The sequence below is a fragment of the Argentina anserina genome, chromosome 3 (genome assembly GCF_933775445.1).
Source record: "Argentina anserina chromosome 3, drPotAnse1.1, whole genome shotgun sequence".
NCBI lineage: Eukaryota > Viridiplantae > Streptophyta > Magnoliopsida > Rosales > Rosaceae > Argentina > Argentina anserina.
Genome location: NC_065874.1, coordinates 14652219 through 14670382, shown reverse-complemented (window position 1 = coordinate 14670382; position 18164 = coordinate 14652219). Strand labels below are relative to the sequence as shown.

At 36.4% G+C, this 18164-nt stretch overlaps 1 long non-coding RNA gene across 1 annotated transcript; it reads left to right on the top strand.

Annotated features, from left to right (window-relative positions):
* Positions 1-15885: 15885 nt before the first annotated feature.
* On the top strand, positions 15886-17989 carry LOC126786340 (uncharacterized). Its single transcript, XR_007671188.1, has 2 exons — positions 15886-16192; positions 17515-17989. It is a non-coding gene; the product is annotated as an uncharacterized LOC126786340 (long non-coding RNA).
* The last annotated feature ends 175 nt before the right edge of the window (positions 17990-18164 follow it).

Sequence of the window (18164 nt, the reverse complement as noted above, 5' to 3'; positions counted from 1 at the left end):
CATTTATTTCTATTGTAATCTTGACCCCTATATAAAGGGGATTATCAATGAGATGAGTAGATTCATTCCATTTTCTCTACAACACGTTATCAGCACGTGGCTTTAACCATTGAGTTTTTCAAAGAAAAGGAGAGAGAGATCAAAACCCTAGCAAAATTCTGTCGCAGCCCTTCAACCTGCACAACCTTTATTCTGACACATTATATTCATCCAATCTAGATTGGGGGCAACGAGATTGATACCTAAGCAACAAGACTTGGGAGCTCAAACCGCAGCCGCATGAGCGAATGGGGGCATCACAAATTTCCAAACGATAAGAAAATTCTTATGCTCCTTTATTGCTTGAAGTTCTTATATATAATTGAATATTGACGACTTGTTAAATATTAATCCCAAGTATATAGCTAGGGCACAACGTGATCAAGCTATTAAACCATAATTCACCTGATGACGAGATCCATCGGCGCCGCATGCCACCCTCCTTCTCACTCATTGATCCCACCCACGCACTCGACTTGGATTTGTCGATCCCACCCATGTGCTCGACCTGGATCTACTCAATCCGATCCATAAAAAAAAGGAATTTTTTTTTGGGAAATCAAAATTTACTAGTGGTAAACTAAGAGGTAATTTAAAAAATTATCACATAGTGATTTTTTATTCACTATTTCATTATTTATGTTTTACCAAAATATTATACGGTAATTATGTAATTTACCATTAATTATTTCATGTTTTGTTGTCAACTTACCACTTATTGTTATGGTAAGTTAAATATATATATATGATTAAATGTGACCTAATCATATAATTCTAATTGTTTTGTATGTAACGCATCACTTACACTATGACGATTAATACGAGAAATGCGATGATTCAATAGACAATGAAGCAACATGGAATTATGAGATCAAGAATCGTTTAATATGCGGTTTATATGGCAAACTCACATGCAAGTAAGATCTCAATTATATTTCTTGCTTATAGCATTTCATTCATATAAATGAAATTATATATGTTATATGAGCAAAATACTCTCTAAATATTATTCATGTTATATGCTATGTTTTTTATCAAAATTTAATTACTTAGCATGTCATTAAATCGTGATGCTATGATTTAATTTTTAAGCATTATATATTTATACATGGTCATTGGCATGTATCATGAATACGATAAATGTCCAAATCTTGCTAAATTACTTAACCATGTTAAATGATATGCTCTATTTGTTGCATATGCTATGTTTATATAATTTTTATAATTATGTTATTTAGCATATGATATGAGCATTGTCATGATAATGAAATTTCATGATAATTTAATAATTCCAAAACAAAGAGAGGACAAACATATTCTTGTGATAAAGTATTTTCATGAATCATCGAAAAATACGACCATTTCAATTCTTGGTCTTGCAATTCGATTTGAATTTCTTGGAAATTAATTAAATTGTATATCTTTACTGTGATAAAGCAACTTCATAAAGCTCCAAAGTGACCATAATATATTTTGGTATGTTTAATTTTCATGTAAGTCTATTTAGACTTTTAGACTGCGAAACTAATAAGTCTCGTACTCTATTTACAGTTGCTTAAACCAACACAACATATATTGGACTCTAAAGAATTTGAGTACCAACCTTCCCTACAAGCCAACCAAGGCTCAACCATGATCGAATTATGCAAACATGTTTCCCTGCACGTAACTTTGAAGCATATTTAAAATCTTGAATGACAAAGAAATGTCTCTCAAGACAAAGAAATGTATTTTAGAAAGAAAAAAAAATAATTCTCATAACGAACTATGGATAATAATAAAGAAATAACCCTAAAGCAAAGGGCAAATATTATGAACATGTAGATTCATACAAAGCGATTCGTGGCAATTATAACAATGTACCGTTTGAAAAATGCATAGGGGATTTGATATGAGTAATGGAATACCCTCTTACAAAAAGAGTATAGAATAATGAGAGTACGACAATTTGAAAACGTATATTCAATATCAAACTACGAGGAGAAAACCCTTAAATTTTAAGAGCGACATAAATCTATGTCAATTCAAAATGTTTCAGACTTCGATTACAGTCTGTCACTAATTTTCCAAGATATAATTGTAGGCTATTATATATGCCTAAACTTTCGGTATTGAAGTGCTTTTGGATTGGACAAGACCTTAATGCAATCGTTGACATACAACCAAGGTTATGAAATTTTTCAATGAATTGAGAATATTCGAATATTAATATACATTGTTCGATTTTTAATATTTGATTTTGCGAAGTACCGCATAAAATAAAGCAACTTCACAAAATATTAGTATGACATAAATAATTGAATGCAAAGAATTGCATCATGCGATCCCCACAGTAATAGTACTGAAAAATAATCGTACTATATCCGTGGATATAAATAATAATATTAATAATGATCGCTAATATATAATCCTTCGTGATTCAAAATATACATGCATTATGATATGGAGATATCGTTTTACGATTCTATCAAATTACTCTAAAGAATTTGGGTTTATATTCCATTTTCATGTCTTACCTATATACTTCATTGGCACTTTATGTAACAAGGGTCAACATGAGATAATCGAACCCTCATACGTTTTAAATATTTATGTCAACGACTTTTTCATGTAAAATGAATAAGTGAGATTACAGTTTACTTCTTTTGCACTATCTCTAATGAATGTGGATTTAACCGAGTATTAGAGAAGTTCATATGTCTATATATGAAACTGCTTAATAAATCAAACAACGTCAAAAGAAATTGACCTTCAGGATTTTGGCATATTTGGGTTTTGACACGATTTACTGGGATACCCAGGTCGTGCTATATGTGTCCGTATATGAAAGGAGTTACACCAGGACACTCATATTTTTTAGATAGAATAGAAGTAAGAACTAAGGAAACAAAGTACTATCAAAATCCTGAAATTTATTTTTATGGAGGAATTGAAGATGTAATTTCATTCCCAGATTTCGTCGCTCCCCTAAGACGGAACAATGATATTTTTGATGCATAAGTATATGCACTAACACCATATTATGCTTCTTATATCCATTGTGATTAGGTAGGTAAAGCTAATCATTCAAAATCTTATCAAATTTTTTAAAAGCAATTTGGATTGAGATCATCCTATGCAAAAGACATGTATTCTCACTATGTACAAGGATTGAATCCACCGACAATTATGTGGATTAATTCAACCAACTTGCAGACACTTTAAATAATTTATGGTGTTGGTTGATGTGTCGACACGCTGGTCATGTGTCATCACACCATTCACTACTAAATCAAATGTTACTTATGCTAGTTACAAACCCACTTGGTCTCACGGAAAATGACTAAAGTACTAGTCTTGATATTGGTAAATGGTAATACACATCAATCTTTCAGTTTAGGGTAATGTAATTTTTGTATAAACAACTTATTACTCACTAGTTTTTTGGCTATCACCTTAATCATTGTAAAAGGAATTACAATCGATAACATCAAAGGATCGAAATACTTGAGCTCGCCAGGATTGATACGGATCTACAATCCTTGAGCTCAACTAGATTAACCTACGTGCCAAATTGCGACGCCACATCACATAATGGTGAATCCAACTAACGTGAGTAAATGTTCTTATTGGAGACAAGCATCCAGATAGTCCACTATATAGCAACTTTGACAAGCGATCTCTTTTTCTGCTAGATTTGTATCACTTTGATGAGACAGTCTTCCCGTCGTTAGGGGGAGATAAGAACAAATAATGTTCAAGTGGAATGACAAGAATTGTCGTGGTTTGTCCCCACTGTGTCTCATCTTGATCCCCACTATTGAACAAGTGATGAGATCACAGATATTAGCTGCAAATAGGCTTGCAAGGTTCAAGGTCCTAAGAAAAGGACATGACGCCACCCAAAAGGAATTGGGCATTGCGTTGCCACCATAGATGGTGGCATGTTGGCACCATAAAGTGACATAAATGGTGTCATAGGCCGTGGCCCTCAAAGGAAGAGGGGGAGACCACCTTATGTTCGATATATACTCGATTAAAGGAAGAAAGCGAGTTTGGCACAATTGGATCCATTGATCCATAATCTCAAATCCGCCTCATAAGAATTCCTGGATTTTGGTTATCACTGGGGGACGCCTCAGATGTTAGAACAAATCCTTGAATATATAGAGATCTCTACCAAATACAAACCACATGAGGATGTAGGATATTGAGTCTTCATATCGAACCATACTTTGTTGAGAAATAACAACGTAATAATTTTGGCCTAATGGAAAGAAGCGATCCAGCATGAACTAAAGTTCACTAACAAAGAGATAGGTATTTGGGCAGGTGAAGCCGACACCGCAAGTGTAAACCCTATCATATATCTTTGTTAGGATGCGTATGAGAATTAAGAATATAGACTCACCCTATGGCGCAAGGTCTCTCACAAACGCACTGGAATCGACTGCGATGAAATATTCTTTTGTAACGGACCATAAAGAGATATTCTCGTAATGGAAGTTATTGCACTCCACTACCTTATCAGTTTGGTAGTTTCCGAAAAACTGACAAATGCAGCTTATGAATGGTGAAAATAAGGTATCTCTATGGGGATCAAAATTAATAGATATACATGAAAGTCATAGAACAGACTTTATCCACCCAAGAAATGGTTCTAGATCACGTAGCGTTACAAAAGGAATTGAAACGTTCACGAAGTAAAATACTTGATTATGAATAGGGATCAGATGTGTTATGTCATTGCATATTTAATATGGATTTGCAGAGTTTTTTGATGAACTAAAAAGATGTCGCCATTACAAATCCTAAGTCGAGAATGAAAAAGATCATTGGGAAGACGCAGTCTCAAAATAGATCTTGAGGACTATAATATTGATGATTAACCATCAATCGGCTTTTAAGCACTCTAAATGTAAAAAGTGAGGCTTCCATAGCTCCCATGATTAGTCGAAGTCTTTAAAGATAAATCCGTTTTCGTCTAAATGTGTAATAACCCTAGATTTTAAAACAATATGTGAATTGATTTGAATTCTATTAAGTTTTGGAATTTCAAATAAAATGAAACTTATTGTTTGCGATGCTTTGAAACGAAAAAACGGAAACGTTTTCGGAACGTTTATTAAGAAAAACGTTACGTTTCCGAACGAAATTATCGACTTTTATTTCGTCACTCGGTTACGAAAACTTTCTTCACGAAAGTTGTAGCGCTCGTCGATACGAGTTCGGGGATATGTGACACGTTCGAATCGGACGTCGGATGTAAAAGTTATTAACGATAGAAGTTAGTTTCCGATTTGGAAACGGGTATAAATAGGATATTTTTGTGAATTAGGGTTTCCAATTCAGGAAACCCTTCACTATCGTTTCGCACCGCCTCCATTTCTCTCTCCCTCCCTCGCGACTCTCTCTCCCCTACCTCTCCTTCCAAACCGGCGATTTCCCTCCGATCGTCTCCGTGCTTGACACCGCCGGTGTCACTGAGACCGCGCGACCACGACGCAGCGGCCGGTAGTAGCGACGACGCACCCCGAGCGGGGATCGAGCGACACCGCCAGAGCTTGACCTCGGGCTCGTCGAGTTCGACGTGGCCGGCATCGCAGGAGCTCGGCGCCACCATCACGACCTCGCCCCTTCCTCCGCGACACGAATCTACCCGCTGGAGACTCACCTCGAGCACCGACTCCATCGACCCTCATCCCTCCGAAACCGAGTCTCACGGCGACTTTTGGGAGCTTCTCCGAGGGAATCCGACGATCCAAAACATCGATTGAGGTAATGGATCGATTAATTGAGTGTTGTGATTGAAGATTGTTGGTTGTTTGTGATTTTTTGTGGAGATCGGAGAGGGTTGAAGGGGGGTGGGTTACCGCCGTGTTAAGCGGCGCGTGAGAGCGTGTGAGATAGCATAAGGGCGGCGTGAGGCCGAGGAGGGGGAAGGAAGAAGAAAAGGGAGAGTTTTGGGGCGGCGGTGGCGTGATACGCGCCGTGGTTAGCCTCGGCGCGTGGGCCCCACGCGCGGCCGGCCGGAGGTGGCGCGTGTGCCACACGCGCCGCCGTGTGAGGCGGTGTAATTAATTTTGACTGAAGGGGTATTTTGGTAATTTACTGTGTACGGTAAATGTAAATGTAATTTTTATTTACTACGGTAAATGTAATTAAATTTTACCTTCAGTAAATGTAAATATAAATTACTTTCAGTAAATGTAAAAAGTAATTTTGTAAAAGGGTAATTTAGTAAATTTTATTTACTGAATTTGTATTTACATTTAAATCGTACGTATACGTGCAGAAATACGTATCAATATTTATACGTACAGAAATACGTATTAAATATTTATACGTACAGAAATACGTATTAATATTTATACGTACAGAAATACGTATTAAATATTTATACGTACAGAAATACGTATTAAATATTTTTACGTACAGAAATACGTATTAATATTTATACGTACAGAAATACGTATTAATATTTATACGTACAGAATTACGTATTTATTATTTATACGTACAGAAATACGTATATAGTACTTATACGTACAGAAATACGTATATAGTACTTATACGTACAGAAATACATATTAATTGAGTATTGTACAGTAACCGTGAATAGTGAACAGTGAACAGTAACTTCGTATAAACCAAAATTGCTGAACAGTAACCGTTTATTACTGTTGTGGCATTTAAAGGTTTAACGAAACGATCCTAAATTCCTTTCTTATCTTTTCAAGGTGATCTATAAGCGAGGGAAGGAAATTAGCATCGGGAATTGAGGAATTACGCTTGAGTCGATAAGGTGAGTAAAATCTCACTGAATTACGAATCTACCCTCGTGGTGATTCAACATTTTTACAAGTGTGTTTATCAGATGAATTACAACATGTATATAATTTTGTGGACTACATATATACTGTATAATGGTAATAAGTACATATATATATATAGTTCATTAAATTACGTACTGTTATTAATTCATTAAAAATAGTCATTTCGGTGACAGGAAAATTGTGCATGTGTGTGATTTAAATGGTACGATATGATGTGAGATTATCGTACGTAATTTTCAGGTGTTTATGAAATATGACATGTATAGGATATAGTGGACTATGTATATATTGTATAAATGGTAAATAAGTACGAATATATATAGTTTGCTATATAATATACTGTTATGATTTTTATTGTGGATATATCGTGAAAGTTTTAAAACGTACAATATGATGTGTGATTATTGTACATGATTTATCACGGAAAATGTGAAATATTGTGATTTGTCTTCGGACGTGATGTGTGGTACAATATGATGTGAGATTATTGTACATGTGAGGCAAGTCGGAACCTAGCCTTTGGCCGGGCGAAGGTTACGATACAGTTAGAGCTCTAGTCTGTCTGCCATAGTACTGCATGGAGGTAACGGGTGGTTATCTGCTCATGGGTACTCAGCTTGTTTTGGATGTTGGGTGGCGGGTGGTTACCCAACATCAGCGGTATACTAAGTGAGGGGTAACGGATGTGTACCAGCGCTCATTAGTTACCATTTTGTGAAAGTATTAGAGTAACCAGATGGGTTGCTCGTTTTCTCATGATTTTCATTATACTGTGTTGATGTGGAGTTGTGTCTTTTACGAGACGAGAGTTATTTTAATATTTTACTCATACGAGCTGCAAAGCTTACCGGGTTTGTGTTGCAATCCCGGTGCACCAATTCCAATGGTGTAGGGGATACTTCCGCAGGTACTGAGTAGTGGTGATTGAGTGACGACTCCGAAGACTCGAAGTCGATCGCATCCAGTCGTGGTGAGGTTCCAGCGTGGATTGTGTGTGTGATTTGGTGTGATTTTATTTGTGAGGTTGTTGTGAGGATTATACAATTCCATTTGTTATATGTTGAACTATCATTTGGGTTTGTAATAATCGGCTTGACTGAGTTATATTTTAAACTCAGATGTGATCCGCTGTTACGCTTTAATGATTTCGATTTATTTGAGATTATTTGGTGTTTAACGACTTTAGAATTTTGAGTTTTTAAGCTCGAAATTTTGGGGTCGTTACAAAATGAAAGATGACAAATAAGTGTCAGGAAATGAGATTCCCTATACAAGTGCAAAGACGCATTATTGCACTTAACACAATATACTTGACCCGACCTCTCATTCGATGTATAGCTTAGCGCCCACGCAACAACAAATACCTAAAGGTTTAGGTTTATAGTCCCTGTAAAGAAAAGATAAAACGACATGATGAGAATGAATTATATTCACGTCGTTACACATTTGGCGTAAAGAAACACGTACCAAATAAGATGCATCATTAAATATGTAAAAGTTATCAAAACTCCCATGATTAATGTAAAGATCAGGGGGAGTCTAGCACATATATGTTAATCTTAAATGTAATATGTGCGTTGTGCGTTGTGCTCTTTTCTCATTCGACCAAGGTGTTATTTTCTCCCATTGGGTTTTGTTACTTGGCAAGGTTTTTAATGAGACAACATCTTATGCACCATTATACCTTTAAACTCGGCACAAGGGGGAGTGTTGAAGGAAAAACACCATTAGTGTGCCTTCGTTAAAGCAAATAAAGGAATAAGTTAATGACGTTTATGGTCAACGGATGTAACAGATCAATCACCATTATGTAGCCTTAATTGCCATTGTAATTACCATTTATTTCTATTGTAATCTTGACTCTTATATAAAGGGGATTATCAATGAAATGAGTAGATTCATTTCATTTTCTTTACAACAAAATATTAAATTTAATTTTGGCTGGACTATAGTCCTACCGGCCCACTAAGTGGTTCCGCCCCTCAATGTAATCATTCATATTGCTTATAAAATATGGATTAGTTCCCTTTCAAAAAAAAAAAAGGATTAGTTTCGTTCGATCATCACGTACACTTCCATATAGATATATGCTCTGAGGTTCCCATTAGACCGATGTTGATGCCGAGTTTCCTATTAGGTTGACACATTTAACTTTAACTATTAAGATCTTTTATTGCTATCGTATTGAACTCAATGAACTGTTATTGACTTATTGTAACAGTTGTTAAAGTACGCTGGACACACAGGATTAATTCATCATGGTAATTTATGAAGCCTTGATTATTTCATGTGAGAGTGTGAGACCATTGGCCTTGTTTGAGAATTGCAGGAGGTAAAACTGCAATTTTTTTTAAAGAAACAAGATTGGCTCGAAAGAAAAAAAGCATGGGCCTCAATTGACCAGAGAATAAATCGCATCGTTTCAAATCCTTCTTGACGTATATCTACATGTCAGAGTTGGATCCAACATATCCTCTTTAATTCGTTCTCCAATTTTTTCTGGCATCGCAAAAATCCTTCACCAGCAACTGAATCATCACCCCTTCCTTTTCCAGGTTGCAAAAATATGATTTTTTTTTTCAAAAATCCATTTAACTGGTGGCAACTGAATCACAAGGCAAGGGACAGGTGAAGATTGTTGAGGATATACATCATACATTGAAAATTGAGATCTAACATGTGGGTTTATAAGAGTTTTGGTCACTCTATCCATTGCCAATTGGTTTTGGATGTGAACCCCATATCACTTTATCATGATATCAGAGCGGGTTACACACATCCACGTATGAAGCCTAAATGATCACACGGACTCCACGTCACCCAAAATGTTGTCTACATATATGACTTTAAAATTCGCCACACCTGCGGGAGCGTGTTCAAAATATACATCATACATTGGAAATTAAAACATAGTCTGTGAGTTTATAAGGATTTGAGTCACTCTATCCATTGTCAATTAGTTTTAGATGTGAATCTCAAGCTAGATCTAAATTTTCAATGTGGGATGTATATTCTCAACACGCCCCCGTACGTATGGCGAATTTTCAAGCCATACATATAGACAATATTTTAACTGACGTGGAGTTCGTGTGGTCATTTGGGCTTTCATACATGGACATAGGTAACTCACTCTGATACCATGATAAAGTGATTTGAGTTTACATTCAAAACTAATTGTTAATGGATGGAGTGGTCAAAACTCTTATAAACTCACAAGCTAGGTCCTTATTTCTAATATGTGATGTATATTCTCAACCACGGTTGATTTTAACATTGTTTTGAAGCTCCTAGCACCTTAAGGCTAGGTGGTGATCCTCCACGGGCATGGGGTATTGGCACATGGGGCATAGATGATTGATTAGCAGCCAGTGACGAATGCAATTGCCATGGAAATAGTGGGAGCTGGGCATCTTAGTAAGCACTAGTTGATCAACATCTTGTTCTTCAAAATCCACCACCATACAGATGGTGCAAGACTGCGTCTGCTCCATAATAGTCCTATCAAGCCTTGTGCGCACATCGACTGTGCATGCGGTCACGACAATAGGGAGTTCAGGCGACTCGGCGGTCTTTATTGCTTCATGCAGAATTACCAAAGCTTCTTAATGGAACGACTCTGGGAGACCAACCACGGAATGATTCTCTGCGATAAAGCTTGTATAACTGGTCCATTTCTACTTGGATTGATTGAATACAATTTTACCCAAAGCTGTGTCTCGATCAATATTAGCAACATCATTGCGATCAAAGATAATTGGATCAGCCCAAGAACGTCGTCTTCCTGTTCTCCTCACACAGTGTAGCTTGATCGCTATTTCGCCCTCCAACAGTTCGCTGGGAGATATGCCTTCCCGTTTGATCTACAAGACTACATCGATACTGTAAATTCGGTCGGCCATGCTTGAACGCTAGTATAACAAGTAAGTAAATTCAACTATTCAAGTCGATCTAGGGCTGGTTAAATTGGGTCAATCGGGAATCAGATGATGATGATGAGAGAGAGAGAAGAGAGAGAGAGAGAGAGAGAGGATGGACTCATTTTATAAACGACCCGACACAAACCGGCTTCTATTTGTTTATTGAAGGATAAACCCGACCCGCCCATATAACTATCAAATTCCAATATGTGTAAAAACAAGAACACATGTACATGAGTGTACATCCTTACAAAAGATTAATTACAAAAACTACATGTAGTAAATAAATTGCCTCTCTTTCTCTCTCTTTTTTTTCCTAATAAAACACCTCTTAAATATAATATGTTAGGGCTTCTTATAAAAAAGTCACATTTGACACATGAAATTATAAAATAATCACCTATGTTTTGAAAATTAGAAAAAAGCCACTCATGTAAAATTGCTAAAGCGTTGCCCCTATAGTTTAAAATAATTATAATCGTGCCATTAGATCTATTTCCACACCACACACTCACCTCCCGTTGCTCTCTCTAGCCTCCCCCTCCCGCCCTCAACCGTCGAAGCCTCTAGATCTCGAGTCTCGACCTCAAGATCGTCTCTGCCAAGCACCTTAAGATGTCAGTTGGAAGAACGAAGACCTCAAGCCATACGCCGTCTTCTGGGTCAACCCGAACAGTTGCCTCGCCACCAAGTCCAACGCCTTTGAAGTAGAAAACAACGAGTCTCAGTTTAAATGGAGTGAAGAGAAGTAGTACAATAACGACAGAGAGGGATCAGATGTCCCGCAATGGCGCACACCAAATATTCAACAAGATCGTTGTTGGGGCGGCCATTCTCATCGGTGGAGCAGATGCAGAAAACGCCGGCGAAGCAGGTTTAGTCGTCTTTGTCAGGCGACATGAAGAGCGCAAGTGAGTGGTGGTGGCAGTGCATTGTGACCAGAGAGGATTCAGAGGAGATTTTAGAGGTGTACAGTGACCAATTCAATTGAGGATAATGACACGGGTGCCCAGAGCAATTTTTGGGTGCCCATAGCTGTTTCTTCTTCTTCTTCCCACAACAGTCACATAAAACAATGTAATAATGTGTGTGACAGGTAGTGTGATAGTGGTTGTGACAGTAGGTGTAAAGGTAGTGTGACAGCGGGTGTGACAGTGGTTGTGATAGCGGGTGTGACAGTGGTTGTGACAACGGTTGTGACAGTGGGTGTGACAGGTAGTGTGACAGGAGATTTGACAGTGGTTGTGACAACGATTGTGACCAGTAGTATGACATAAGGTGTGGTAGTTAGTGTGACAACGGGTGTGTTAAGAGGTGTGACAACGAGTGTGATAGGTAGTGTGACAACGGTTGTGACAGCGATTGTGACATCGGTTTGACAGTAGGTGTGACAGAAGGTGTCACAACAAGTGTGACAGCAGGTGTGACAAAAGGTGTAACAGAAAGTGTGACAACGGGTTTAACAACATATGTGACATGCTAAGAGAAAATGTCTAAATATGCGAAATGATGTTAAAATTGAAGGAAGATTGGTATGAGTATGCTCATAATGAAGAGAAAAACTAGAATTGGGGAGACTTCAGCTTTGATTTCGCCGGAATACCTTGGAGCACCACTATGGACAGCTGCAGCCCCTTGCGAGGGTTGCTGCCCCTTGTACGTTAATTCAAGAAGTTCAAGATCACATAATTGTAAACAAATGTACGTTAATTCTAGTCATTATTCTTCTTCATCTTTTCACAACATAGTCACATAAAACAGTATGACAAAGGTTGTGACAGGTGGTGTGACCAAAAGTGTGACTGTGACAGTGGCTGTGATAGGTAGTGGGACAATGGTTGTGACATGTATATAGGGTTTGTGACACGTAGTGTGATAGGGGTTGTGACATGGGTTGTGAGTTGTGACATGTGTTGTGACATGTAGTGTGATATTGGTTGTGAGAGAGGTTGTGGCAGGAGTTGTGAGAGAGGTTTTGACAGGTAGTGTGACAAAGGGTGTGATAGTGGTTGTGACAGGTAGTGTGATAGAAGTTGTGACAGGGTTGTGACAGGTAATGTGATAGGGGTTGTGACAGTGGTTGTGACAGTATATGTGACAGGAAGTGTAATAGTTAGTGTAATAGGTAGTGTGATAGTGGTTGTGATAGGTAGTGTGACAGAGGTTATGACAATGGGTGTAACAGTTAGTGTAAATAGATAGTGTGACAACTTCTATGACAGTGGGTGTGATAGCAGTTGTGACAGTTAGTGTAAGAGGTAGTGTGACAGTGTCTGTGACAGTGATTGTGACAGTAGGTGTGACATGCCGAGAGGAAATATGGAAATATGCAAAATTTAGTTAAAATTCAAATGAGATTGGTATAAGTATGTTAAGAATGAAGAGAATAGCTAGAATTAGGGAACCTTGAGCTTCGGTTTCGCCAGAATTGCTTGTAGCACCGCCATCAATGGCGACAACCCTTTGCGATAGTTGTTGCGTCTTGTACGATTTGTCGATTCAGAGTGGGTAGTATATCAAATGAAAGAGGGGAGCGAGATCTTTCTAACGGTATCAATTTCGTCAAAATCTATCGTCGGACTGAAAAGTTATGGCCGAAATTAGAATAAGAAGGAAAAAAAAGAGTGAGAAATGACAAAATAGTCTAGAAAATATTTTTAAAGTGATTTTTTTAAATTTTGTTGATTTTTTTCTAATTTCTATTTAAATATGGTGACTTTTTTTATAATTAATTCATAAATAGTGACTTTTTTCTAATATAAATTTGTAGATGGTTTCTTTTTCTAACCAATACATTATCTAAAAACCATTTCAAAGGGTAAGTGTTGTTTTTTTTTTGTTACAAAAGGGTAAGTGTTATTAAACCTAGCACAATGCTTTATGAAATGAGCAGAGTGGCCAAAATTCGGTTACTGTCAGTATGTATAGTGTTATTTACATACTTTTTTTTGTTATTAAGCCAGTATGTATTTCTATGACGTAAAAAGATTATCTTGATTCTTGAACATACTGAGCTCAAATGAAGGGGGATTACAGAAAGTGTGATATACATTACCTTTAAATCTTGCATTAGAATATTTTCAGCAGACTCTCAATTATAATTTTTAAGTTATTTTAGAGAATATGTTTAGACGTATTTCTAAATTGGCTAGCCAAAATAATTTTAAAACTATTTTACTTGAAATTTAACTAAAATATGACTAGTATTGCTAAGCTCTTCCTGCTTAATTCAAAGTATGTTGGATACACAAGAGTAATTCATGGGAATTTATTAAGCCTTGTTCATTTCATATTAGACCATGGCAAGTCTCAGAAATTTTTATATATTACTGCCCTTGTTTCTAAATTGTAGGAGGCAAAACTGTAAAATAGGAACAAGATTGACTCAAAATGGAAAACAACATCGTTTGCTTGGCCAGGAGGGGGAGAAATTTAGAGAAATAACCATATTTTAATTACTAAATTGATTTTTAGCCATCTTTTTTCTACTTAATGAAAACTAACCAAAATGAGAGTGAACGAGACCACTATACCGTTCTACCATTTCATCTTGACTTCTATTCCTTATGACTTTTGTTTCTACGCACAAGCAAGCGAAGAGACCTTTCTACGAGACTACGACTATTAGTTTCTGCCAAAAATTGAAATACCATTTTGAAGGTATGTATGTAGTAATCTTTACTGCTTTCTAATTTAGAATTGAGTTATAACTGAGAATCAAATACAATAAATTTTCTGTAAATTTTCTATAGCTTTTTGGAAAAGGATTTTAGGGTTCTTCAAGAGTATTCCGATTGATAGCATGCATCATGTTTGATTCTAGCATCAATGTTTGATCCATTGTTAAATAGGTGTGGCCATGTGGGGAGACTAGTTGTTCTGTATAGGAACCATTTATGAGGAGCAAGTCGACATCCAGACTGCAAGGTTTGGGACAAATTATGGAGTCTCGCAGTTTCTTGTATCCATCTTCTTCTCCTTGCAAATTCAGAGGGTGTTTCTTTGATGTATCATGCAGTCATTAATTAGTACTTTAGTACCAGAGACCAATAGAGAGATGATATTTTGGCTCTTTGTGTTTTCGTGTAGGAATCTAAGACAGTAAGGTATTAGATATTTGTAAGATGCATGTGCTAATTTGATATTTGCTTTTGTTTATCTCTTGCTAAGTAGCTCTGAAGAAATCCATAATTAAGGCTGCATTGTTATGCAATTGATATATGATTGTATTGAAGCTACTCATACTACTTTCATGCATGTTCAACTTTCTTAGTCGTTTTTTCTTTTTTCATTCAGGAAATATGAACCAGTTCATGATTGTTCTATATTACGGTGGGAAGTGGGTTAATTCTCAATATACGGGTGATCAATCGAAATCAATGATAATCTCAAACAATATTACCTATTAAAATGACACTAATTTTATGACATTTGCTGTAAAACGTCATAAAAAGTACATTTCAATGATCTTTGTTTTATGAAACGTCATTAATGTTAATCTGGATTTAGTTTTATGACAATTTGAGAAACATCATTGTTGTTCTCACTCCTTTTATGACGTTTTCCCAATGTCATAAATGTAATGACAGTTTTTTATTATCATTATAAATATTTTCATGACCATTTTTAAAACGGCATGATAAAAATATATTACACCATTTTGTTAGCCGTCATGAAAAATCTTCCATGACATTTTCAATTCGTCACAAAATATTGTAGTGGGCTATGACATTACCTTGCGTCATAAACTTGTTTCGGCCCAAAATTAAAATACGCTTATTCTCTCTCTCTCTCTCTCTCTCTCTCTCTCGACAAAGAAGCAGAGAGACCGAGCTGTGCAGCCCAGCCACCTCCAACCCACACCGCCATCGTCGTTGCGACTCTGACAGGCGCGTTGTCACCAAAATTTTCCTATCTCTTACCTTTGTCAAATCCAGTTCATAGAACTCGCATGCAATCATCCTTGAAGCAGATCGAAAGAGAAGAATTCGGTTCATTCTCTGCAACTCTGATCAATTAATTGATTTCCAGCCATCGATTGGTTTACAACGGTGATCTCTAGCTTTCTTTCTTCATTTCCAATCACTCTATGCTTCTAATTTCCTTATTTGGAACTGATTTGGGGTTTTCCCCAATCTTCTGCAAATCCCTCCATGGACACCATATTTTCTGTTTTGGCCTTAACAACATCAAGAGCAACCTCGTTTGGGCTCACCCAGCCGAATCTGCTCACCAATCAAACTGATTTCTCTATCTGTTTTCACTTTTATTTTTAAAAATTGATGTATTTTTTTCTAGGGCTTAATTTTCTGAGTTTCAGACGAAGAAGATGGAAGATGAGATTGAGAGGAGAATCTCAGCCAACACTTATGGAAGTGTTTTCCCGATGAGGATGGATTTTGAGAGGCAAATTCTTTCCTGGTATAAAATCACTTATGTTTATGGATTGATGTGGGCTTTCATTTGTTTTTGTTTATTCAATTAGGATTTGGTTATGTAGTAAACTTTATTATGTGATTAATGACTAGAGTGTAAGGGTTGGTTCAATCGATTAATTTCATTGAGGTTTAAGTTGGGTTCTCTTTTGTATTATGATTTATTAATACCATTTGGAAGGAAAACATGGTGATATCGTATCTCTCTTCCTTTCCATTGAGAGCAGGAACTGATGAGTTTTCGATTGTTGATTATTTGATTATTGATTGTGATTGTAATTGTGTTTATTAATTGAGTCTCGTGTTTTGATGCGATTTTATTGTTTTGTTTGTTGGCCTGTGGCTCTGTTTATGAAGGAATCTATGAGTAAGTGCTGCTCGAAACTCGTTCTAGCTGCTTAATTTTTCAATGCTTAATTTTGTGCATGTCTTAGTTGGTTATTTTGGTGCTGCTTGTGGTTTCTATTGATCTGGTTTTGCTAGTTTAAAGTTGGCTCTACAATTAGGAACATGAATTCAATTTAACATCAATGCATGGTAAGGCTCGTGACTTCAGGTAAAATCGGTGTTGAGCTAGGCGTGTTTTCGTTCAAAAAAAGAAGAAGCTAGCCCTGTTGGAAAGGCCTAACTCTGGTTGCTTATCTAATTCCATGGATAAAATCCTTGCTTCCTTGCAACAAACTTTTGACACTGTTGAAATGAACTATTCTTTGTCTTTGCTGCACTAAAGTATTTACAAGTTATAAAGTACTTACAAGTTATTCTCATTTGATTTTTATTAAAAGAGTGGTGCCATATATTCATTTTTGCTTTTTATGTCTGCATCAAGATCTTTGATTATGGATTTGCTATCTTTCAGTTGTGGATGCTTCATTGTTGTGAAGGAAGTTTCTCAACTTAAACATGCAACAATGGCTTTCTTTTCCTTTTTATGTCCTGAAAATGTATGTCCATGACTCCCTGTTATTGTGCCTTCATTGTCGTACCTAGCTGAAATATTCTTCTTCTGATTGTTTGTTTTTGTTTTTCTTCCAGGTGATTGCTCTTCTGAGTCAGTTTGGAAATGAGAACATGGTTCAGTACTGTGGCACACAATAGGTACCATTATCTTTGAAAATTGAGTAGTCCCACCAATGAGCCATATTTATGTATTGGTTTTTTAATTCTGCTGAGTTTTAGCATGTTCTTCAGTTTGCTATGTATTTGTTTTGTTTCCTATGTAGCCGAAGTCATAGTGGTGGTCTATTGTATTGATTTTCAGTTGGTTTTGTGGAACTTATTCTAATTGGTGGTTTTGTTAATTTTCAGGGGATTTGATCTAATGTGGAACTTTATGTGGTTGAAGTCAGAGGCACGCATCATCAATACATGGTGTCAATGCCAAGGTTAGTAAATCCATTGTTATGTGAATTTCAGTTGTAGTCATGTGGTTAAATTCAATGCTCTTTGAAATTATGACTGTCTATCAATTAGATCTTTCGTTTGTCTCAAAACGTAGTATCAGGGTTGGTCTATATGGTTGTTTGTATTTCATGCTTGATTTGGAATGCTAGTCGATCTTATGCTTTTGTGTTCTCTAACTTTGACAGGTGTGCGGCTGCACCACAGGAACTTAGAACTGATTGGGTGAAGTTTACTAAAGATTACTTCCTGAATAGGATACCCTTAAGATGTTTTCAACTTTTTTTTTCTTTAGGGTAGTTGTATGATGTAGTGGATTTATATGATGATTCTTGATGTAGTGGAACTATATGATGAAATCTGAATGGAATTATTAATATTATGTCTCCCTTGCATAAACATAAATATATTTGATTTTTGAATTTAATCAGAAAATCAAATACTTTTTTTTTATAATATGTAAAAGATTTAATGACAGTAGAAAAACGTCATCAAAGCAATTTATATGGCAGTTTAAAAATGTCATGGAATTGTTTTCTATGACTGTGGGAAAATGT